Source organism: Chiloscyllium plagiosum, chromosome 21, assembly GCF_004010195.1.
Source record: "Chiloscyllium plagiosum isolate BGI_BamShark_2017 chromosome 21, ASM401019v2, whole genome shotgun sequence".
Taxonomy (NCBI): domain Eukaryota; kingdom Metazoa; phylum Chordata; class Chondrichthyes; order Orectolobiformes; family Hemiscylliidae; genus Chiloscyllium; species Chiloscyllium plagiosum.
In genome coordinates, this window is record NC_057730.1 from 13,776,618 (window position 1) to 13,803,426 (window position 26,809).

The following is a 26,809-nucleotide window of genomic DNA, read 5'->3' on the forward strand; positions in this document are numbered from 1 at the left end:
AATCAGTCCTTGCCTTTCCAAATACATGTACATCCTGTCCCTCAGGATTCCCTCCAACAACTTGCCCACCACCGAGGTCAGGCTCACCGGTCTATAGTTCCCTGGCTTGTCCTTACCACCCTTCTTAAACAGTGGCACCACGTTAGCCAACCTCCAGTCTTCCGACACCTCATCTGTGACTATCGATGATACAAATATCCCAGCAAGAGGCCCAACAATCACTTCTCTAGCTTCCCACAGAGTTCTAGGGTACACCTGATCAGGTCCTGGGGATTTTTCCACCTTTACCTGTTTCAAGATATCCAGCACTTCCTCCTCTGTAATCTGGACATTTTGCAAGGTGTCACCATCTATTTCCCTACAGTCTATATCTTCCATATCCTTTTCCACAGTAAATACTGATGCAAAATACTAGTTTAGTATCTCCTTCATTTTCTGTGGTTCCACAGAAAGGCCGCCTTGCTGGTCTTTGAGGGGCCCTATTCTCTCCCTCGTCACCCTTTTGTCCTTAACGTATTTGTAAAAACCCTTTGGATTCTTCTTAGTTCTATATGCCAAAGCTATCTCATGTCCCCTTTTTGCCCTCCTGATTTCCCTCTTAAGTATTCTCCGACTGCCTTTATACTCTTCTAAGGGTTTACTCGATCCTGTCTACACCTGACATAAGCTTCCTTGTTTTTCTTAACCAAACCCTCAATTTCTTTAGTCATCCAGCATTCCCTATACATACCAGCCTTCCCTTTCACCCTGACAGGAATATACTTTCTCTGAGTTCTTGTTATCTCATTCCTGAAGGCTTCCCATTTTCCAGCTGTCCCTTTACTTGCGAACATCTGCCTCCAATCTGCTTTCAAACGTTCTTGCCTAATACCGTCAAAATTAGCCTGCCTCCAATTTAGAACTTCAACTTTTAGATCTGGTCTATCCTTATCCATCACTATTTTAAATCTAATGGAATTATGGTTGCTGGCCCGAAAGTGCTCCCCCACTGACACCTCAGTCACCTATCCTGCCTTATTTCCCAAGAGTAGGTCAAGGTTTGCACCTTCTTTGGTAGGTACATCCACATATTGAGTCAGAAAAGTTTCTTGTACAGACTTAACAAATTCCTCTCCATCTAAACCTTTAACACTATGGCAGTCCCAGTCTATGTTTGGAAAGTTAAAATCCCCCACCATAACCACCCTATTATTCTTACAGATAGCTGAGATCTCCTTACAAGTTTGTTTCTCAATTTCCCTCTGACTATTAGGGGGTCTATAATACAATCCCAATAAGGTGATCATCCCTTTCTTATTTCTCAATTCCACCCAAATAACTTCCCTGTAATGCTATCCCTTATCAAAAACGCCACTCCTCCTCCTCTCTTGCCTCCCTTTCTATCCTTTCTGGAACATTAAGCTGCCAATCCTGCCCATTCCTGAGCCATGTTTCTGTAATTGCTATGATATCCCAGTCCCATGTTCCTAACCATGCCCTGAGTTCATCTGCCTTCCCCGTTTGGCCCCTTGCATTGAAATAAATGCAGTTTAATTTATTAGTCCTTGTCCCTGCCTGCCCTGACTGTTTGACTCTCTTCTGTTCTCAACTGTACCAGTCTCAGATTGATCTCTTTCCTCACTATCTCCCTGGGTCTCACCCCCCACCTTACTAGTCCTTCTTGTACAGGTCACTTCCACCCGAAAAGAGATTCCAATGATCCAAAAATTTGAATCCTTCTCCCATAGTCCAGCTCCTCAGTCATGCATTCACCTGCTCTATCCTCCTATTCCTGCCCTCACTAGCTCGTAGCTTTGGGAGTAATCCAGATATTACTACTGTCGAGGATGTCCTTTTTAAATTCCTGCCTAACTTTCTGTAATCACCCTTCAGAATCTCAACCTTTTCCCTTCTTATGTCGTTGGTTCCAATGTGGACAATGACCTCTTGCTGGCCCCTCTCTCCCTTGAGAACATTCTGCACCCACTCTGAGACATCGTTGGTCCTAGCATTAGGGAAGCAACACACCATTCTGATTTTTCTCTGCTGGCCACAGAATCTTCTGTCTGTATCTCGGACTAGAGAATCCCCTAACACAATTGATCTCTTGGAACCCAACGTACCCTCATTGCATTAGAGGCAGTCTCCATACCAGAAACTTGGCTGTTCATGCTATCTTCCCCTGAGAATCCATCACCCCCTACATTGTGCAAAACAACATACCTGTTTGAAATGGGGATAGCCACAGAACATACCTGCACTAGCTGCCTACCTATCTTACCTTTCCTGGATTTAACCCATCTATGTGACTGTATCTGAGACATTCCCCTCTTCCTATAACTGCCATCCATCACATACTGTTGCTTTGTAATTTCCTCATCGCTTCTAACTGTCTCTCCAACCGATCCATTTGATCTGATAAGATTCGCAACCAACAGCATTTATTGCAGTAACCCTTAAACTCTCTTTAAACTCCCACATCTGACAAGAAGCACATATCACTCTACTAAAGGCCATTTTTGCTCCTTCACATTCTACAGATCCAGAAAATAACACTGTCATATTCCTCTACAAAACACTTCCCCAGGTTAAATTAATAGTTACGGCTTATATTTTAAGTTTAATCAAGAGACATATCTCAAAAAACATATAATGAAGAAAGAACCCACTCTACTCACTACTTCAGACTTTCTATAGGCCATTTAAAACAATTAACTTATCTGATTCTGTGCTGTGAACTTCACCCAAACAGTTCCTCCAAGACCAATTGTGAATTTCATTCATAAAAGCATATTGTAATAAAGACAGAACTTTCCCAGTTACAGTTGTAGTGTTTTATTGAGTGTGATTTCTGGCACCCGATCCACCACCTTCTGCTCTTCGCCTCATTCATTATGCAATGCAAATGGACAAGGACAGCAAAAATGACAAGGTCCACATGTTCTTTACACTAAGTAGGAGATGCTTGCTACAGTATCAACAGAATCTCAAACAAGAAACAAAGTTCAAACTCCCTCATCTGAAGTTTTCAGTTAGGGTCTCTCTGGGCTTGAACGTGCATTTCCCCTTCATACTGTTCTGGACAATGTTCTTGTCAGGTCCTGATCCTCAGTCTCATCTTCATTGTCTGGAGATTGCTGTCATTCTCCAATTTTGTTTGCTTCCACTACATCCTTCACTTTCTTGCCTCCAGTTCTGTTCAGCCATGAGTGTGTCACAATGGGACAGAACATCCTTTCTGGATGATATTGCAAGACTCTGCCGGAATGGTCCAACCCCCAAAACCTCCCTTTAAGGAGGCCTACAATCTGCTCTACCTCAGTCACGCCCTGGTCAAAGCGTCGGCAACGTGTGTCACTCAGAGTTTTGTAAGAGTGTCGTGGGCCATGGTTGGAGACAGTACTCCTTCATTTCCTGAAGCTATCCCTGTATGGTCTGAGGAGCTGAGAAGTGTTCAGGAACCTGTGAGTTCTCTGACACATAAGAGGCCTGAGAGCTCCCAAGATATCGGACACTGATCTCCAGACTGTACCATCGATGGTCTCATACTGTTTGGACATTCATGAAGTGGAAGACTGTTCTCTTGGTGAATTCTGCAGGTTGGTGGTAGGGTGCTGTTAAAGCATTGGTGCTGTCATTAACACCTACACCTAGGGAGGTAGTCTTTAATGCTGGAGAATCGCTCTGCTCCAATGCTTGACTCTCCTAATCCCAGGGAACGATAAGAAGAACTGTGTATACTTGGACAATGAATGACCTGCCAATGAAGTGCATGGCATTACTGAATCAGGGAAAGCATAATCACTGCAATCTCCCCTAAGGAACTCTTCTAATTCCAACATGTTTACTCTACTTCTGGTGAATAAAACAATATTTTTCTGTCCCACTTTCTATGCGGGGAGTGTCAGTCCACTTTGTGAAGTTGTTGCACGATTGACTTTAAATTCAACAGGATAATTTTCCAACTTCTTTCAACTGAGTAGTTTGCAGGCTCCTCCCATGACCTACAACATCTCCCTTCCACAACTCCCACCTTGCCTCCTCCCCCCCAACATGTTCCTTTTTGTGTTTCTGTCCCGTGACCCTCATGGCCTTTCAGTCTCCCATTTCATATGAGCTCCTTTAAATAACTAACGATGATAAGTCCACTTTATCCCCAAGAATTCAATGCCCTGTTGCCCCCATCATGTGGAGACCAAAGTCATCTTGATCTGTTTGAAACTCCCCCCCCAACCCCCACCCCACTCTTCAGAGTTCCCGGTCCTCTCCTTTTCACAATGAAAGCCAACCTACTGTCTCCTTTCACTGTCACCATTCCCTCAGCAAACCAGGCAAAAAAGCCCATCCTTAGACTGGAGTTACCTGTTTTGCCAAAGATACCATACCCCCTGATAAAACCTCCAATCAGTATGACCAAATGCCCAGGGACTGACTATGGCTGAACTGACCAACTCCATCCATGGCTGACCACTCCCCACCAGACTGTGATCTCAACAGCACCCTGACAAACCTAACCTTGGTCCCTAGATGGGGTGCACTTCACCTGCAGATCTAACCATGCCATAAACTGCATGTTCCATGTGGGCAGTATGCCCTGTCCCTCTGCACAAAGTAACTTAACAGAAGAATGCAATTAATAGGTGCTCTGAGCTCCATAATGAAGTGTTGAAGAGCTGGAGTGGTGTCTGAGAGCAGGTATGAAGATTTGGTGAGGTAGTTGGTCTGCTGATATGAACTTGGTTCGAGACAAAAAAAACTGCAGATGCTGGAATCCAGGGTAGACAAGTAGGAGGCTGGAAGAACACAGCAAGCCAGGCAGCATCAGGAGGTGGAGAAGTCAACATTTTGGGTGTAACCCTTCTTCAGAACTGGGGGTGGATGTAAGGGGAGCTGCAGATAAAGGGGTGGGGGTGGGGGATCAGGATGGTGAGGGAGGAATAGGCGAACACGGATGGAGGGTATGACCTGGTTGGTCAATGGGAGGAATGAACCCAGTAGGTGGCTGGGAGAAAGAGTCAATCAGAGGAATATAAGGAAGGGAGAGGGGCTGGGAAGGAAATGGGGCAATGGCAAGGGAGGTTATTTGAAATTGGACAACTCAATGTTGAGGCCTCTGGGCTGTTGCCAGCCCAGGTGAAAATTGGAGGAACAACACCTCCAAAAATGGTTACACCTGAAAAGTTGACTTCTCCACCTCCTGATGCTGCCTGGCTTGCTGTGTTCTACTTGCTGATATGAACTGGCATGAATGGGAGGTCTAGCAGGAAAGCAGTCATGAAACTTGCTGGGACTTTGCTCTGAAGATGCAGTACTGACATGTTGGCTGGGACAAGTAATCGCTCTGATTCACACATCAGGAATTTGCGATGTCCAATTCCCCGGGGAAGGGGAAGAAGATTTGAAGTGGATTGGAAGTGGTGCAGAAACCAGCAACACAAAGGGACTTGAGGGTACTTGAGCACAAAGCTAGTACCCAGGTACAGCAGATAATCAGAAAGGCTGATGGAATGATGGTCCTTATTTCAAGCGTTCTGTAGTATAAGATTAGGGAAGTCTTACTGCAACTGTACGAGGTGCTGGTGAGACCACATCTGGAGTACTGTGAGCACGTTTGATCCTCTTATTTAAGGAATTCATTAGAGGCAATTCAAAGAAGGTTCACTTGGATGATCCCTGGTGTGGAGGGATTGCCTGATGAGTAAGGGTTAGACAGGTTGGTACTCTACTTGCTGGAGTTTAGAAGAATAAGAAGTGACCTCATTGAGACATATAGGATGCTTAAGGGGCTTGAATATTAAGTGCTGAGTGGACGTTTCCCCTTATGAGAGAGTCAAGGACCAGAGGGCATAGTCTCCGAATAAAGCGGTGCCAATTTAAGACTGAGATCAGGAGGAATTTTTTTCTCCCAGAGAGTTTTGGAAGAGAGTCTTCGGAACTCCTTGCCACAGAGAGCCATGAGGGCTGAGTTCTTGTGCGACACGTTGGCACAGTGGTTAGCACTGATACCTCACAGCGCCAGAGACCCTAGTTCACTTCCCACCTCAGGCAACTGTCTGTGTGGAGTTTGCACATTCTCCCTGTGTCTGCGTGGGTTTCCTCCGGGTGCTTCGGTTTCCTCCCACACTCCAAAGATGTGCAGATTAGGTGAATTGGCCATGCTAAATTGTACATAGTGTTAGGTGAAGGGGTAAATGTAGGCGAATGGGTCTGGGTGGATTGCTCTCTAGAGGGTCGGTGTGGACTTGGGCCGAAGGGCCTGTTTCCACACTGTAAGTAATCTAATCTAATCTAATCATTTAAGGCTGAGATAGATAGATTCTTGATTCTTCAGGGAATCAAGGATTATGGGGAAAACGCAGAAAAATGAATGTGAGAAATATTGGATAGACCATGATCCTAGTGAATGACTGAGCAGGCTAGTAGAGGCCACAAGGCCAACTCCTGTTCCTATTTCTTATGCCCTTATAAATAAGACAATGTAATAAGATGCAAATGCATGGAAATAAAGTAGTTTACTCTCAATGGTGAGATTCTGAAGTCACCATTGAAGGTTTGAGGGGAAAATTGTTTCTTGACATTAAGAATCAGACTTTTATATTCTCACCACATTATTCCACCTTTCACACCACATCAGGGAAAGATTCCACCCTCAGTACATAAATTCTCTCTGTCAAAATAAAGCCAAATACTATTACAGTGACTCTGAATATTGTCACTGAGTCAAATCTTGAAGCATATGATCCATAGATTTAGTCCAAAATACTGAGGCACTGGAACAGCAGGTCAACAAGATGATCCAGGGTTCAAGCTATTGAGCTCGAGATGTTCAGAATGATAGAATCACATTGACAGGTTTAATTACCCTTTCTCATTTGATGCTACCTTGTTCTTAATTTTCTTTAAGTGTGATATAATGGATAAGCTGTCTGCCTGTGAGTCATTACAGAGTGGTTCTATATAAATCTGCTGTGATGGGATAACAAATATCTCTAATGACCTTCTGAAAATATCACTGTGATATTCTCATCTTTCATTTTACTTCACCAGGTCCACAGGAACATGACACCTTAAACAATGACAACAGTAATGCCACTGCGCTGCAGTTTGGACAATACTGGCATTTAATTATTATCAGTGGAGAAAATCTTATTTTTATCCATTAAATGAAAGCCACACACTTTCTAATAATAAACAATTCTGACCACACAAAAAACAAAGTTACCTTTTTATTGGGAGTTTCAGACACAGGATACACGAGTGAATTTGTTTTCTCTCTCCTTGCCCCGTTTAGCTCCTGCTGATTTAGAAAGACTTCCAATGACCCCACTGCTTTCTGAAGGAGCAGGAACTCATGGAGATATGGAGATGTAATACTGGAACCCCGATGTCACCCAGATTTTTTGCAAGCAGGCTTATAGAATTAGAGAAATGTTCAGCACAGGATGAGGACCATTACCAATGTTGGATCTTTAAAAGATCTAAATACCCAAAAACTTATATATTTGTGCCCAAAGACATGCCCAAACTTCCTTTGATAAATTCCTATTGAACAGGTAGTGCATTCCAGATCTCAACCACCCTCTTGTGTGTGACAAAATGGTTCATTCCCTCTATAGTTCGTTACAAATTATTTTAAATCCATGACCACTGGTTGTTGCCAAAGGAAATGGTTTCTAGCCTCACCTGGTTCATCAGGATCCTTGATTATTTTGATTTCCTCCATTGGGTCTTGCCTTCACTTTCTCTGCTCTAAGGAGAACAATACCAGCATCTACAATTTCTCAGCGATACCCAACTTCTGTATCGCGGTATTACTCTGCTTTGAAAGAGAGATGATGAGAAGGTGCTGTTGTTGGACGAGAGTGAACAAAGTTAAAAATTATACAACACCAGGATATAGTCCAACAGGTGTATGTGGTAGTACTAGCTTTCAGAGCGCTGCTTCTGTCTAGCTACCTGACAAAGGAGCGGTGCTCCAAAAGCTAGTGCTCCCAAATAAACCTGTTGGACTATAACCTCGTGTTGTGTGACTTTTAACTTTGAAAGAGAGACAGCATGTTTAGTAGTTTTATGTCTCTTGTCATTGTAGCTTCCCAGCTGGGAAGGTGGAAGAGTGGAACCTATAGAAGTCTCTCTATATGACAACTACAAGACCAAAGGTAATCACTCGGTCCATCATGCTGAGGTTGGTGTTTTAGCTCTACTCAAAAGTGGAAACATTTTCTCTACATCTACCCTGATGAGTTCCTTTTTAATTTTAAAGATCTTCACAATATTAGCTCTTCCAATGACTGTTTTCCCCATAGAAGATTAACCCAGGCAGATTAGTTTTAAATCTCTGTTTTGCTATATATTTATATTCCAGCCCTTCCATACCTTATCCTTGTGGTCATTATTCTTCTGTGGTTCTCTCTCGGAAGTGCAGGTAGGCCACATGTATACCATGCAGGATCTCAAAATAAAGCTTCTCCTAAGGGGCATTATATTTCATGGATTTCTGAAGATCCATGACCAGTGTCAAAGCACATAGTAAAAATCAAACAGGTTACTGGGATGCGTTGCCAGCACAATACAATGCAGGAAAAAAGCTCATGTGGAGAATATGTATTTTTCCCAGCAACACCAATGTGGGCAAACTCCTGGTTGAGACACAGAAGGAACTTGGAGGTATTGGTGTTCTTCTCCAAAGTAGATATAGACTAGAAATATTCATTTAGTATCTCACCCATCTCCTGTGGTTCCACACATAGATGGCCTCATTGATCTTTAAGGGGCTTTATTCTCTCCCTGGTTACTATATTATCCTTAATGTATTTGTTGAATCTCTTTGAATTCTTCTTCATCCTATAAGCTATGTCATGGCCCCTTTTCACCCTCCAAGTTTTTGTCTTAACTCCTCCTGCCCTTGTACTCTACTAGAGATTCATCCATCCCAGCTGTCTATACCTAACATATGCCTCCTTCTTTTTCTTGACCAGAGCCTCACTTTTTCTAGTCATCCAGCGATCCCTATACCTACCAGCCCTGCCCTCTGCACTAGCAGGAACATGCTGTCTCTGAACTCTCATTATCTCATTTTTGAAGGCCTCCCACTTTCCAACCATCCCTTTATCTATCTTTGATCTTCATCATGGTAGACAGTGTGGGTTTGGAAGGTGCTGTTGAAGAAGTGTTGATGATTTGCTGCAGTTCATTTTGCAGATGGTACACACTACTGCCATTGTTTGGCAGTGACGGAGGGAATGAAAATTTAATGTGGTCGATGGGGCACTTATCAAATGGGCTGCTTTGTCCTTGATAATGTTAATCTTCTTGTTGGAGCTGCACCCTTCAAGGAAAGTGGACAGTTTGCGATCATATGCCTTACTTGTCGATGGTGGATAGGCTTTGAGTCGTCATAAAATTAGTTACTCACCACAGAACCTCAGGCTTTTGGCCTGGTCCAATTAGGTTTTTGATTAAGGCCAACTCACTGGATGTTGATGGATACTCAGATGACAGTCCCTGTAGCTAGTTCAGATACTTTGAAGCCATTTAGGTGTCAGGAGGTTTGTTTTTTTTTTCAGAAAAGGTCATTGACATTTGGAACAAATTACTGGGTCATGCAGCGTGGTTGCACTTAGTCCAAGCATTTATAAGGAGGCCGGACAGTTTTCTGTGTTAGTAATACAGCCAGGGGTTAGTAGCTTTGGGACAGACTGAGCACTGATTCTCAAAACCGAACTTGATAGCTCAGTATCACTGCAAAGAAATCATTTACCCAATTGAGCCTGTGTGCAGGGTGGTGATAACTTTTGCTGAGGGAAAAGGACAGGCCAATAATGAGTACAACTAGGATGTTATATAGGGTTACACAGAGTTAACAAATAGAAATTTATCATTTGCTATATTTGGTCAATTATACACCACAAAATGCCTCTCCCACTTCATCTAACCTTTCAGCACAACCTTGAAACATTCAAATGAGATGCTTAAAATAAAGGATGCTCAATATGCATCTTCTGATATTGCATAAATCTCATTATCTAAATAGAGCTTTGTAATCACTCCATTACTTTGCAGTTAATCAGATACACAGCCAGCTCCCTGGATGCCTTATACTGATAGGGCTATTGCCTATGACAATCACAGCAACTGTCTGGATGCTGAATTGGCTGCTCTCAGGAGGACTCCTGGAATAAAAAGGACTCAGGATGTTGACAAGAGAGCAGTATTCAGGAGTCTGACTTCAAAACCATCAATAGAATGAGCTGGGGCACTGCCTAGCAACAGCAGTGTTTTGAAGAGCCTCAGGATTCAAAACCAGAGTGTTATCAAAAGTCTGGACTGCTTGCTGATTGACAAAAGGAAATTAAAAACCAGAAGGCAAGTTAAAAATAAAGTTACATTCATTTTGTAAAAAAAGGTTGCACATAGTCCACACATATCCTGTACTCGATTATTTGCCAATGGTCTCAGACTGACTGACAAACTGATGGGGGAATGGAACAATATAAAATATAAGAAAAAAATAATGAATGGGCAACAGCTAAAAGGTTTCTGCCTCATTGACTGAGAGGAAGCTGAAGAGTAGAGTGTGACTTTATCAGTGAAACATGTACTAGGTCTGAGGTCTCTTTCCATCACTGCCATCTCTGGCACTCTCTCCTGATCTAAAGATATGGCATTAACTTTCCCATTTTGGAACAGTGGCTAGGTTGGACAAACTCCATCAACATTAAAAACCCCACCTAACTTTCAGCCAATTGAGATTGGAACCTGCAAGAGAGAACTATTTGTATTTTTATAGCACCTCAATGGTAGTAAAATGCCTCAAGGGACTTCACAGCTGCATTATCAGGAAAACTTCAATTGCAACCATCAGAGAGCTGTTAGAACAGAGGCAATGGCTTAATGGTATTATCACCGGACTGTTAATCCAGAGACCCTGAGTTTGAAACCTGCCACAGCAGATTGTGGAATTTGAATTCAATATAAAGAAAATCTGGAATTAAGAGTCTAACGATGACCATGAATCCACTACTGATTGTTGGAAAAATCCATCTGGCTGATCTAAAGATATGGCATTAACTTTCCCATTTTGGAACAGTGGCTAGGTTGGACAAACCCCATCAACATTAAAAACCCCACCTAACTTTCAGCCAATTGAGATTGGAACCTGCAAGAGAGAACTATTTGTATTTTTATAGCACCTCAATGGTAATAAAATGCCTCAAGGGACTTCACAGCTGCATTATCAGGCAAACTTCAATTGCAACCATCAGAGAGCTGTTAGAACAGAGGCAATGGCTTAACGGTATTATCACCGGACTGTTAATCCAGAGACCCTGGGTTTGAAGAGAAAGTGAGGTCTGCAGATGCTGGAGATCAGAGATGGAAATGTGTTGCCAGAAAAGCGCAGCAGGTCAGGCAGCATCTAGGGAACAGGAGAATCGACGTTTCGGACGTTCCTGAAGAAGGGCTAATGCCCGAAACGTCGATTCTCCTGTTCCCTAGATGCTGCCTGACCTGCTGCGCTTTTCCGGCAACACATTTCCAACCCTGGGTTTGAAACCTGCCACAGCAGATTGTGGAATTTGAATTCAATATAAAGAAAATCTGGAATTAAGAGTCTAACGATGACCACAAATCCACTACTGATTGTTGGAAAAATCCATCTGGTTTACTAATATCCTTCAAGGAAGGAAACTGCCATCCTTACCTGGTCTGGCCTACATGTGATCCAGACCCACAGCAATGTGGTTGACTTTCAATTGCCCTCTGGGCAATAAATACTGCCTAGCTAGCGACACCCTCACCCCATGAATGAATTTAAAACATGACCAAATGCTCAGTAAAAGTAGATTTTAAGGGATTCCTTCAAAGACCAGGTACAGAAGAAGAAAAGCTAATGGAGGAAGTTTCAACTTTGAGCACAGAGAAAGCTGAAACCATGGTAGTCAATAGTTAGACACAAGAAACTGAGGAAGAGGTGAGACTAGGGACAGAATTGAACACATGGCAATGCCAAATAGACTCAGGTGATTTCAGGCTTATTTTGTGATAATAGTTGACTTCACATAGGCACCAAGTTTTAGCCTCAGCGCCGATAAGTTAACAAGTAGAAAGATGCAATTGATCTCACTTTCCTGATTGGTATCCCAATGAGAGCCCACTTTCTGGGTAGCTGCTGACAACTGGGTTTGTTTTGATAATCAACACTTTCACTTGCAAAGCTTATCAAAGATCATCAATTTAGCCAGAGATTTGAAATCTGCAGCTAAGGAACTGCAAGGCTCATTAAGGATCAGCTCTCTCGACCTTGAGATTTGAATATCATAATTAAATAGTTTGTTTCAACTTTTTTCAAGCATTTATTAACAGCATATATGCTAGAAAGCATCATTCAATTAATCAAGCCAATACAATATTGCTGAAATAGGTCTCTGTCCTGTTTTTCACCATTAGCAGCTTTTGAGGAAAATCATGACTCTAAAGAGATGACATTTTAAGGTAATGAATGATTGATTTCTCCAGCAGGTATGAGTGCTTTGGGAAGGGAAGGGACACAAAAAGAAGTAGGTGTTCTGACTCATGTGTTAATTCTTGAAGGTTAAAGTATGCAGTCATAAGCATTTACTTGCCTTTAAATACCTTGCTATGCCTGTTGAACTTCGGATTCAGAAAATCTCTGGTCCCTGTTCCTCATTGCCAGCATTTGCCCAGGCTTGACAGTTCATGCATTTCTTCAAATCCTTTTCCTTATTTGTCTATGGTAATCATCCAGCTGGTGCACTGCAGTGGAAAATAAATAAGTTATCATTAAATATTTACTGATTCAATCTGGTTGTATTTGTGTCTCGGTACATTTGAGAGCTTTGCTTTACCTCTAAAAGGAGATTGAAAGTCAAGTAAAACAAAATGTTTCTAGTGTACAGTTCTACCTAACAGTTTAAGGTTTTTTTTTTCTATTTTTTTAAATTAAAACCTTTATTGAGTTCCCTTTAATCTACAAGAAAGAAATTCTTGAAAAGCTGCAGTAGACTTTTTTTTCATACCTTTGTGATAAGTTAATTTTAACTTGTGTAAAAGCTGTCCATTTTCCATTGTTTGATAATGAGAGAAAGGAAATTAAATGACCATCATTCAATCAATTCCATGCATGGGAGAAATTGCTCGCCTCCTCTGTACAGGTATACTGAACACAATTTGGTTTAACTCAGTATTTGCAGGCACTCACGAACTTGACAGAAATCAAGCACTAGGCAATATTATTTTGACAGGGTATCTTACAGTTATTCTAGAATGGAACATAGAACAAAGAATGTTACAGCGCAGTACAGGCCCTTCGGCCCTCGATGTTGCACCAATCTGTGAAATTAATCTGATGCCCATCTAACCTACACTGTTTCATTATTATCCATAAGTATGTCCAATGCCCATTTAAATGCCCGTAACATCAGCGAGTCTACAACTGTTGCAGGTAGGCCGTTCCACGCCCCTACTACTCTAATATCTGTCCTAGATCTATCACCCCTCAATTTAAAGCTATGTCTCCTCATGTTAGCCTTCACCATCTAAGGAAAAAGGCTCTCACTGTCCACCCTATCTAACCCCTGATTATCTTGTACGTCTTGATTAAGTCACCTCTCAATCTTCTTCTCTCCAATGAAAACAGCCTCAGTTCCCTCGTAAGACCTTCCTTCCATACCAGGCAACATCCTCATAAATCTCCTCTGATCACTTTTCAAAGCTTCCATATCCTTCCTATAATGCGGTGACCAGAAGTGCACGCAATGTTCCACGTGCAGCCTTACAAATGTTTTGTACAGCTAAAGCATGACCTTGTGTCTCCAAAACTCAATCCCCCTACTAATAAATGCCAACACACCACATGCTTTCTTAACAACCCTATCAACCTGGGTGGCAACTTTCATGGATTTATGCACTTGAACACCGAGATCTCTCTGTTCATCGAGACTGCCAAGAATTTTACAATTAGCCCAGTTCTCTGCATTCCTGTAATTTCTTCTGAAGTGGACCACCTCACACTTTTCCACATTAAACTCCATTTTCCACCTCTCCGCCCAGCTCCGCATTTTATCTATGTCCCTCTATAACCCACAACATCCTTCAGCACTATCCACAACTCTGCCTACCTTAGTGTCACCCACAAATTTACTAACCCATCCAGATCATTTACAAGAATGACAAACAGCAGCGGCCCCAACACAGATCCTTGTGGCACACCACTGGTAACTGAGCTTCACGATGAACATTTCCCATCAATCACCACCCTCTGTCTTCTTTCAGCTAGCCAATCTCTGATCCAAACCTCGAAATCACCTTCAATCCTGAAACTCCATATTTTGTGCAATAGCCTACCATGTGGAACCTTACCAAACGCCTTACTGAAGTCTATATGCACCACATCAACCGCTTTACCTTCATCCACCTGATGTCACCTTCTTGAAGAACTCAATAAAGGTTAGTGAGGCATGACCTACACTTCACAAAACTGTGTTGATTGGGGATAATCAACATATTCCTTTCTAGATGATTATAAATCCTATCTCTTATAAGCTTTTCCAACACCTTATTACCCACAACCAAAGTAAGGCTCACTGGCCTATAATTACCAGGGTTGTCCCGACTCCCCTTCTTAAACATTTGCTATCCTCCAGTCTTCTGGCACTACTTCTGTCGACAATGATGACATAAAAATCGAAGCCAAAGGCTCTGCAATCTCCTCCCTGGCTTCCCAGAGAATCCGAAGATAAATCCCATCTGGCCCAGGGGTCTCATCTATTTTCAGATCTTCCAAAATTGATAAAACTTCCTCTTTGTTAATCTCAATCCCATCTAATCTTGTAGCTTGGATCTCCGTATTCTCACTAACATTGCCGTTTTCCAATATGAATACTGACAAAAAGTATTCATTAAGCACTTCCTCTATGTCCTCAGATTCCACACACAACTTTGACTATTATTTTTGATTGGACCTAATCTTACTCTAGTACGTTAGAAATAACTTGATAGAAAGTCAAACTTCAAAACAGCCCACAAATCTGATAGCAATCAGTTATGACCTCCAGGACTCCAGATTGGAATATGAGTCTCTGAGGCAATGTACCAAATTACTGGGAATTCAAGAGATTCCACACTAACAAGATGAGGTTCATCTGGAGGGCTAACAACCTTTGGAAAGGAATAAGGCCGAATTAGTGACCAAGTTGGTAACTGATGTGCTTTGGAAGACGGATGCATCCAGATGTGTGATTACCTACTAAGAGTGCAAGAAGTCTCAGGGGATCATTAAGAACCATCATGGAAAGTGTAGTGGACAGAGACCCAAGTCAAAATATGGGAACTATGTGGTCCCTTTCTCGCAGTGATTGCATAGATACAGTGATCAGATTTGGTGTGATTTAGCTACTCTTATAGCACATTCCTGGGATTCTGGAGATTCGAAAAGCTAGTCCCAGCAAAGGCAGTTTTTCTCTCTCGTTGTAGCCCACTAAACATTGGAGTTCACCACAGTTACATTATTGGGTTGGGTGATGTGCCACTTAACCAACTTCTGTGCAGCCACCTACACAAACCCTTTAACTCAAAGTGTAAGACATTTTGTGTTTCCACATGCAATACTGAAAACTGGTACAAGGGAACTATCAGTGCCTGTTGTAACAAACTGATATTAGATATTGTGTTTCCAAAAGTTCCAGTTGTTGCAATAGAATATAGAAATGCCTTAACCTATGTGATAATGCATGTAGCTGTGACCAGACAAGCATGTACCTTTACGAGAGTTAAGTTACAACACTGGTATGAAACCATGCCATGAGATATTCCCATATAAAGATATCAGGTTCATTTTGAAGGCTTCCAAAACAAAGTCAGTTCATCAATCAGCTTGAGCCATGACATACCAATGTTTGCGATACAATTGCCATATATTTAATTGCTCTTTCAAGAGATCTTCTGATACTTATTCTCATTAAAAATAGAACTAGTCTCAGTGTTAATGTAACCATGGTTAATATGATGTCATCATAAGAACACATCATTAACCATGAAGTCCATTGACCATAACATTACTCACTGGTCACTACTACTGTTTTAAACAGCTGTCCCAAAGTTTCTATTTTATTCTATTAGGAACCTGAGAAAAGGAATCAAATTATTTCAGGAACAATCAGGCCTTGTATTCTTTCAGGATCTCTCACTCATCCACACAGAAAAAGATTAGACATTGCAATGGTTAACTTGACATTAACTGTCTCGGTAATCTATGGTGATGAGGTTCATGTTTTTAAAAGCACCAAGTTGATGAATGAGCTTCCACCCAATTCAGTTCAAGTCCTGTATATGCAGCACTAAGTGTGGCATATCTGTCAGTTTAACCCTCTGTCAGGGAACACAGGCTGCATAGTTCAATGCTCCAATGTGGTGCTGCAAATAGATATAAAATAGAATATTTTCGATATCTGTCAACTTTCACTCCATGCGCAGAAACAGGTCTGCCTTGAGCACATGACCAAACTAAGGCATTTACATTCAAAATTCAACATTCAAGCTGCTTATTCTCTGTCAAAATACACAAGGCATTGACAAGATCAGTTGTACTAACAGAAATATCTCTGCTTAAATGAATTCTTGGCATTTTTCTGACTGATGTCATTAGCAGGGAACTATCCATTTAATTCAACCAGTAAAATCTTGTTCTGTCATAGAATCCCTACAGTGTGAAAGCAGACCGCTTGGCCCATCAAGTCCACTTCAACCCTCCAAAGAGCATCCTACCCTGACCAGCCCCATCCTGTAACCCTGCATTTCCCATGGTCAATCCACCTAGCCTGCACATTCCTGGACACTATGGGCAATTTAGCATGGCCAATTCACCTAACCTGCACATTTTTGGTCTGTGGGAGGAAAACAGAGCACCTAGAGGAAACCAACACAGACATGGGGGGGACCAGTGCAAACGCCACACACTCAGTTGCCCAAGTGTGGAATCGAAACCAGGTCCTTGGTGCTGTGAGGTAGCAGTACTAACAAATGATCCACCACACTGTACAGATCTTGTGCGATTTGTTCAAAATCTGCTTGATTGCAACTTTCTTTCAATTTGTTTAGATCTGCACTGTCTCTTTAAGGTATTTATCAACCTACTCTGTTCAAATTAAGGAGTAAGTTTAAAGTTTTCAAAGGGAGATTGTCGCTGAGGTGACAGAAAACGAAGAGACAAAAGATTATTTTTATCATAATATAGTTCTGCACTTAAAAAGTATCTTATTTTCTGCTTATTCAGGGATATTGTCAAGTGTTGTCAGTAATTGCTATAAATGTCATGCAGGCTTTAGAGATAACGTAAACTGACAGAAAATGGCTGATGTAATTAAGACACCAGAAGGAAAAATATCTTTATAACTGGGCAGGTTAGTCCAGGGTTGTGAGGCAATTTCTGAAGCCAGGAAGATACCAGGAAGCATTTGTTTGTAACTCAAAAGAATAGAAAAGTTCTCATGTGACTGCAAGCTTCCTGCCAAATTCTGAGTAGCCAAAGAGGAGTCAGTGGCATAGGTGGATCACAGGCAAAGAGGCAGGAGTTAAATGGTTTTGGTGAACACTAGGGATCAGCCTGTGGGTTTTGAGAGATCAGTGTTCCCACAGTGACCTCTGAGGGAGTGGAGAACATCTACATGAACTCCCTCAACATCAGCACACCCTCAACCTTGCTGCCATATTCAAACTTGAACCAATTTCCCTTCACCTGTTACTCACGTTTGCTCTGATGTCCAGTGTCTTCAGCAACGCATCTATTTTAAAATTCTCATCTTTGAAGATAAAATTACCCCAGGGCCTTGTCCTTCCTTCTCTCCTTCACCTCCTCCAAATTTACAATCCTCCAAGACCTCTGCATTCTTCCAATGTGACCTTTTGTACACCCTGATTGTCACCAGTCATCTTTTTGCATCTGTGGCCTATTCATTTGGGGCATGCGGACATTGTAGAATAGTCAGCATTCATTGCCCATTGCTGAGCTGCCTTCTGGACCTGCAGTCCATTTGGTGCAGGAAAACCCACAGTGCTGTTAGGAAGGATGTTCCAGGATTTTGACCCAGCAGCTGTCAGGGAACAGCGATATTTTTCCAGGTCAGGATGGTGTGTGGCTTGGAGGAAAACTTCCAGGTGATGGTGCTTCCCTGGATTTGCTGCCTTTCACCTTCAACATTGCGATCATGGGTTTGCAGGTGCAATGTCTAAGAAGTCATGGTGAGCTCTTGCAATGCATCTTGTAGAAAGGACAAACTGCTGCCACTGTATGTTAGTGGTGGAGGGAGTGATTGCTGAGTGTGTTAGATGTGGTGCCAATCAAGTGAGTGGCTTTGTGTTAAGCCTCTGAGTGTTGTTGAAGCTCTTCTTATCCAGGCAAGTGGGGAGTATTCCATCACACTTCCTGGCTTGTGCCTTTTAGATGGTGGACACGCTTCAGGGAGTTACTCATTGCAGAATTAGTGGGCGGCACGGTGGTACAGTGGTTAGCACTGCTGCCTCGCAGCGTCAGAGACCCGGGTTCAATTCCCGCCTCAGGCGACTGACTGTGTGGAGTTTGCACGTTCTCCCCGTGTCTGCGTGGGTTTCCTCCGGGTGCTCCGGTTTCCTCCCACAGTCCAAAGATGTGCAGGTCAGGTGAATTGGCCATGCTAAATTGCCCGTAGTGTTAGGTAAGGGGTAAATGTAGGGGTATGGGTGGGTTGCGCTTCGGCGGGTCGGTGTGGACTTGTTGGGCCGAAGGGCCTGTTTCCACACTGTAAGTAATCTAATCTAATCTAATTCAAGCTTTTGAACTGCTCTTGTAGCCACTATGTTTATATAGCAAGTCCAGTGAGCTTCTGGTAATGGTAACCCCCAGGATATTGATAGTGGGGAACTCAATGGTGGTAATGCCATTGAATGTCAAGAGGCAATGGTGGGATTCGCTCATGTTGGAGATGGTCATTGCCTGGCACTTGTATGGTGTGAATATTGTCAAGTGTTGTCAGTAATTGCTATAAATGTCATGCAGGCTGTAGAGACCACATATCAGCCCAATGCTGGATATTGCCCAGGCTGTGCATCACTTGAACATGAACTGCTTCATTGTCTGTGGAAGTACGAATGGTGCTGAACATTGTGAAATCATCAGCAAACTTCCCCACCTCTAACTTTATAATGGACAGAAGTCATTGATGAAGCAGTTGAAGATAGTTGGACCCAAGGTACCACCCTGAGGAACTCCTGCAGAGATGTCCTAGAGCTGCGATGACTGACCTCCAACAATCACAATTATTTTCTTTTGTGTCGGGTATGAATACAACCAATGCAGAGATTTCCCGCTTTCCCATTGGCTCGAGTATTTCTGGGGCTCCACAACATCACACTCAGTCAAACGCTGCCTTGATGTCAAGGACAGTCACTTCTCCAGCAGAAGGCACTCCAGCCCTTTCCCTCTTGTTCATGTTTGAATCAAGGCTGTAACATGTTCAAGAGCTGAGTGGCCCTTATGGAACTCAAACTGAGCATTAGTGAGCAGATCATTGTTGAGTAAGTGCCTCCTGATCACACCTTCCATCAGTTTACTGATGATTGGAAGAAGTCTGTTGGGGCAGTAATTGGCCAGACTGGATTTGTCCTTCTTTTTGTGCATGGGATATATTTGGGCAATTTTCCACATTGTCGTCTAGATGCTAGTATTGTAGCTGTACTGGGACAGCTTGGCTAGGATGCGGGAAGTTCTGAAGCACAAGTTTTCAGTACCACTGCTGGAAAGTTGTTGGTGTTCATAATCTTTGCAGTATCCAATCCCTTAAGTCACTTCTTTGTATCACGTGGAATGAATCAAATTGGCTGAAGATTGGTATGTATGAAACAGAGGACCTTAGGAGGAGACCAAAGTGAATTGGATGAAGATTGGTACATATGAAACTGAGGAGCTTAGGACGAGGCCAAGGTGAATTGCCCACTCAGCATTTCGAGTTGAAGATGCTTGCAAATGTTTCAGCCTGACCTATGATTCTCTGTAAACTATAAGAGTGAACAAATGAATCAGAATCCATTATTTTAAATTCAGAATCCAAAAACCAATATTTTCCAGGCAATCAAGCCAAGACCTCTTCTAAATGCACCACCAGTTGATGGGAGGGGAAGGGGAAGCTTCTTGCAAGCAATGTTAAAAGGCGTTTCCTACAGCCTTGACTGGACTGGAATAATTTTGTAGAAAATATGATAAAGTTTGATTTGCCTGCTACCTGATTTAAGAATAAAAACATTTCTCTTCCAGTTATTGATTAATGGCTGCAGCTGGAAGGAGGAGGTTTGAAACATAAAGAAGAATAATTAATTTTTGAACGTCAAATAGACAGAGTAATTTTCAATAAAACTGTGCAAATATTGCTTTTGGGCTTAAACATTTGCAAAACTCACGTTTAATGTAGACTTTAAAATATTGAAAAATGCGTCAAATAAAGTTTCAAAAATCGAAATTTTCGATCTGCAGATTCATACTTAGGCTTTACACTAGTGGGCGGCACGGTGGCACAGTGGTTAGCACTGCTGCCTCACAGCGCCAGAGACCCGGGTTCATTTCCCGCCTTAGGCGACTGACCGTGTGGAGTTTGCACGTTCTCCCCGTGTCTGCGTGGGTTTCCTCCGGGTGCTCCGGTTTCCTCCCACAGTCCAAAGATGTGCAGGTCAGGTGAATTGGCCATGCTAAATTGCCCGTAGTGTTAGGTTAGAGGTATGGGTGGGTTGCACTTCGGCGGGGCGGTGTGGACTTGTTGGGCCGAAGGGCCTGTTTCCACACTGTAAGTAATCTAATCTAAAATATATTTTCTGTCCCTGACACTTTCATCCCTCTTCAGGCTTTATAGTGTTTTGTTTACTCTTTTAATATGAAAGGAAAGTTGCAGCTGTACAAGCGGACTTTAGTAAGGCCACATTTGGAGTCCTGCATGCAGTTCTGGCCACCCCACTATAGAAAGGTTATTAAACCAGAAAGATTGCAGAAAAGATTTACGAGGATGCTGCCTGGACTGGAATGTTTGAATTACAAGGAGAGGCTGGATAGGCTGGAATATAGGAGACTGACAGTTGACCTTATAGAGGTCTACAAAATCATGAGAGGCATAGATAAGGTAGATAGCCAACAGTTTTCCCCATGGTAGAGGAGTCTAAAACTGGAGGACATAGGTTTAAGGTGAGGGGGAGAGATACAAAAGGGTCCAGAGGTGCAACTTTTTCACACTGAGGGTGGTGTGTGTCTGAAACAGGCTGCCAGACGGATTGTGGAAACACATACAAATTTTGTCATTTAAGAAACATTTGACAGGTACATGGTTGGGATAGGTATGGAGAGATATTGACAAGCAAATGGGACTAGATTAATTGTGAAGACTGGTCAACATGGACAAGTTGGGCTGAAGGGCCTATTTCCATGCTGTAAACGTCTATGACTTAAAGTGTTGAGTTCATTTACAGTTCAAGTTATAAGGTTGTGTCCCACTGCACTGTTAGACAATGAAGTGATTTCACATGGCATAGGTTTCCATGCAAGGATATTTTTAAGTTAACAGATTTTGTGACAGGCCAAATGCTGTGAGAACGTTTTGAAGACAGAGGTTGGCTTTTTCTAAGTTTTCGAAGTTGACACGTGCGAGATACACATCCAGCCCATTGGTTAAGTTAGTGCCTATTCTGCAATTTGAGTACTTTCAACAGGTTTCACCTTAGTGTAGATGGTCACAGTAGAGTGATCTGCCTTCCGTAAACTGGGTTAATATATTTGTATCATCCCAAGTTAAAAGCAAGATCTCAAATGATATCACTTTCTTACAAGTATCATTCTGCTTTCCATGCGACACACCATCATCTGTAAAATTAGAATTCCAATCTTATACCTCCAACAAAAATATTTAGAAATAGTTGATAGCACAGAGTCTGACTAATTTTCAAGGTGGTTCTTGACATAATTGTACAATTAGAACTAATATCATAATCGATGGCTTTTGTTTCCAGTTATTGAATAATTTATTATCCAATTTACCCAAGAGATTTCAACTTAATCAAGAGTCTCATAAGAAATATTATGTGAAAATAAAATTGTATAATATTTCTCACACTACTGGATGATAATATATTTTTAGATCCTTCAGAGATTCCAATAAATCCATCGGTCTTACTTGTATTCGCAATGTTAGTGCTATGCGGGGTTCAGGATAGGGAAAAGTCAAATTTGGCTAACTAGATTCCATTAGCATTCATCAGAGAATGAAAACCTTGAATGGCTTATTCATCTGACCTGCAAACATTAAAGAAATGGGCTGAGTATTTTAAAAATTACTCCACTAGTAGCTGCAGGCAGCTGGTACTTACATGATTTGGTATGTATTTGCTAAACAGAGTTTCGCACTTTTGACGATCCTTATCTTATCGCTCAATATCCTGTCTCTAGACCCCATCTCCAATGAGTTGCTTCCTGCAACTGGTGATTGATATTCTGTCCCAATCCCAGAACCAGTTTGTACACAGCAATATCTCACAAAATAGTAATGAGGTAGATGGCTACATGGTGTGTTTGGTGGTGTTAGCTAAGTGAACTATGTCAGCCAAGAGACTGGGAAATTTTCCTACTTTTGTCTGAATGGTACGATGTTGGCTGGAAATTTACAATTTGAATGCTTTACTCAAATGACTGTACCTCTGATTCTGTGCTACTCCCTCCTTAATGCATTAGAATGATTCTACATTTTTTCGTGTTGGCTTAATTTTTTTTTAAAAACGAGAATTTTTTTTTTGCGTCAGACTGCTCTTGTAGATTGGTCCAAGTTCCTCAGATACCAATTTCTATTTGCCCATAGATTTACCTAAATTCATAGTTTGTGTTGGGATCAGGCTATTTACTTCAACTTCTAGTTTTATCACATTTTCCCCCTTTTTATCCTTTGGAAGTTAACGAGATAACTTATGCTTTTACTATGAGATTGGTTTTAGTGACAAAAACCAATTTACCACATCCAGCCACGAATGCAGTGGATTAAACAGTGAATGAGGCTCCACATATGTCCTCATCCTCACAGGGGAGGGAACCCATTACAACAATGCAAATAACAGGCTGGAAGCATTTGCAATCATCTTCAGCCAGAATTACAAAGTGTATACTCCTTCCCGAGATCCCCACCATCACAGAAACCGGACCTTAGACATTTTCATTCACTCCATATGACACAACTGAGTATCTAAATGCATTGCTGAAGATTTGTGCTCCAAAACTAGCTATGTGTCTAGCCAAGGACAACTACATCACTGCCATCTAACCAATAAAGTGGAAAACTGATGTCTACAAAATGAAGGAAGGTCCAATTTGGCCATACACCAGTCTATCAGTCTACTCTGAATCATTTGCGTGATGGAAGGTATTTCTGATGGTTCTATAAGTAGCAGTTACTTGATAATACATTGGATTTCACCAGGACCCGCAACTTGAAACCTCGTTACACCTTTAGCCGAAACATGCATCTTGCCATAGCCATGTGACCTCTACCATGAACACACACACACACACTTGAAATTCCGTTCACAAATGTTATATTCAACACACTACTGAAATTGCATATCTGAAACATGGAATAATGGAAGTAGTACTGAGGTGACCGCTGCAAAGCTATAATAAGCCAGTTACAGATACTTGCAGATATGTGCAAAGCTAAAAAAATGAAAACAGCAAAACAAGACACAGTTAAACCATTAGTTAAAAAGAAAATAGCTGCAGTTTCCCCCCCTTACCAGCTCCTGGTCAAGTGATTGTGGATATGGTGATATACTGAACTTCCACAATGGCAGAAATATAAAATAGGAATGAATTTGTTGAGCAAGCCAGAACAGTTACAAATCACTACATTTTTACCATAGCTGGGAAAAGACTGTTTCAACATCTATTTCACTATAAATCTCTCAGAAAAGCAGAAAAATACATGGCAGAACGTTTCAAAGCTTTGAGGGTGTGCTTGAATCCCAAGGGAACATTACATATGAGTGGCACGTATTCAAATATAGGAACCAAAGTGTAAAACAGTCATTGATCAATATGTAATGTCTCATATCAAAGCTATCCTGCATGATAACAGATGGTCTAAGCAAATCATTACTCACAGTATTTCACAAGCACTCATGACAAGGGCTGTGTGAACCACTGTGGACCTCGAACAATGAATCATAGTGTGGAAAGAGGCCATTCGGCCCATCAAGTCTGCACTGACCCTCCAAAGAGCATGCCACCCAGACCCACATGCCCACCCTATCCCCGCATTTACACAACCAACCCACCTAACCTGCACATCCCTGGACAATTTAGTATGGCCATTCCACCTAATCTGCATATCTTTGGACTGTGGTGCCCAGTCTACCTCAGACTCTCCTGGAAGGGGAAGGTGCCACAACAGGTGAAGTGAGCTTTCTCACCATGCAGTAAACCCACAAGTGGGTTTCTCCACTAACAGGATGTGGCTGCCAAGCCAAACAGATGTTTTGCCTAGCACACAAATGAGGGATGTGACAAGTGAGTTTCAATGACGGTGTGATGCCAGGCATTTAGGCTGGACCTCCCAATGACTGGCAGACTGTATTAAACAGAACATCCCAGTGACCATTCGCAGCTGGTAGCAGGCCACTCTTGCACAACCAGCCATGCTTGCAAGCCTCACAAATGATATTCGCCATTAGATTTGACTCTGTTATTGGAAATCACTGATTAAATAGTCCAGAATCTCTGAAGAGTTACACAAAACAAGTTTCAGACCATTGGTCGGACTTGCAGTGAGATGCATGCGTGAAGCTAATTATTTGTGCACAAAACCCTTTATATGTAGGCAAAAGGAATTTGTACATACATTGCACCTTTTTCATAAAAAGCAGATCATGGAGATAGCTTTCTGATGCATTCCCATGAGTACACCCTAACCTGTGAATTAAGAATGACAGTTAACTGTTCTTGCTCCATATCAAAGATGGCCCAACCAATCAGCAACCTCTTCTCATGCTGGATAAAATGGTGTCCTTTTTATCCATCTTTATCTTGTGTCCTAGTTCTGACGTGTGCAAGCTGAAAACCTTCAAATGATCTGTACTACAAAGCAATTATTCATCACATAAAGCTTAGAATCCCGACAGTGGAGAAAGAAGCCATTCAGCCCATCAAGTTTGCACCAACCCTCCAAAAAGCATCCCATCCACACCCAACCACTCCTGTAATTGACATGCTCATCCACCTTGACTGTACATATGAGGGTGGAAACCAGAGCACCTGGCAGAAAACCATGTAGGCACAGGGAGAACATGGAAACTTCACATTGTTAGTCACCCACAACTGGAATCGAACGCAGGACCTTGGCTTTATGAGGTGGCAGTGTAAACCACTAAGCCACCCTGCATGGAGCATGTCCAGCATAGAGGAAAAAAAGAGTTTTCACTATAAGCGGCAAAACCATTCTGCACACAAGCTAGGAAGCAGACAAACAAGCCAATAAAGATTATTGTTACAATGACAACAGACAGCAATTCAGACAAATCGAATTGGAACCAAAGGGATGTCAGATGAAGATTCAGATGGTTCAATCTACACTTTACAGCAGGTTGGCAACTACAAATCTAAAGGAATAAAACCGTTTGTAACTATTTTGATAAAGACACCAGAACGTGAATATCAAACATATGGGAAGTACAGACATGCTGTTCCTTCCTGCAACATTATGAGCTTCATAGACCTATATAATATGACACAAAATGGCAATTCAAAGATAAATCCTTAAAGGTAAAGATGGGACTCTGTAATAGAACAATGCTCACTCTTAGAGGAAAAGTTAGTCTTAAAACCCAGTTCTGTGCCAAATCTGAAGATGTGAAATACTAGACAAGAAGATAACGCCATTCGTCTCAGCAGAAGCAAGTTAAAAGCTCTGAACAGTTACTCTATACGCCTCAGGAGATATCAATAGTGTTTCGCAAGCATATTGGCTGACAGACAAACAGTGCAAGACAGAGAGAGTCCAATATCAGGAACACAAAAAAATTTTGATGCTGAACTCACAAAATGAAAAGACACAGCGAGAGCAATGAAAGGTGACAGTGACTAAGGCAGCAGTGTAAATCAGAAGAGTCAGTTGAATACATTTTAAAACTGAATCAGACAGCATATTATTCCAACCAGCAGAGGTTGGGGAAATGGTCAACAGTTGGAACTCCTTTCGAATAGAACTGAGTAAAACCTTGCTGTAAAGAGACATGAAGTTGAAGCTCTTTGTCTTGCTCTCATCAAGGCCATGATTTGGAGGTGCCGGTGTTGGACTGGGGTGGACACAAACACTTTAAAAATCACATGTGCAGTGCACGTATATCACCGAGCTTAAGTGAAAAAACATACAACTGCTCATGTATGAGCGCAGTCATTATGACGTGGTAACTTAGCAAATTCAAAATGTCCATGATGATGCTTACTTTTTTTGTACAAAGAGATGAATGTTTAGATTGAATTGAAATCATGTACAAATAGAGTCATAGAGATGTACAGCATGGAAACAGACCCTTCATCCAACCTGTCCATGCCTACCAGATATCCCAACCCAATCTGGTCCCATCTGCCAGCACCCAGCACATATCCCTCCAAACCCTTCCTATTCATATACCCATCCAAATGACTCTTAAATGTTGCAATTATACCAGCCTCCACCACATCCTCTGGCAGCTCATTCCATACACGTACCACCCTCTGCATGAAAATGTTGCTCCTTAGGTCTCTTTTATATCGTTCCCCTCGCAC

General features: G+C 42.0%; 1 protein-coding gene across 5 annotated transcripts in view; it reads right to left on the reverse strand.

Annotated features, from left to right (window-relative positions):
• Window positions 1–26,809, reverse strand: part of slc29a4a (solute carrier family 29 member 4a) — a 145,794-nt gene that overhangs the window by 102,092 nt on the left and 16,893 nt on the right. For 4 of the 5 annotated variants that reach the window (XM_043711278.1, XM_043711283.1, XM_043711282.1 and 1 more), the window contains exon 2: window positions 12,603–12,753. The gene's annotated coding sequence lies outside the window, so the exon portion shown is untranslated. The remainder of the gene's footprint in view (window positions 1–12,602; window positions 12,754–26,809) is intronic. The other variant, XM_043711279.1, reaches the window with a different exon arrangement.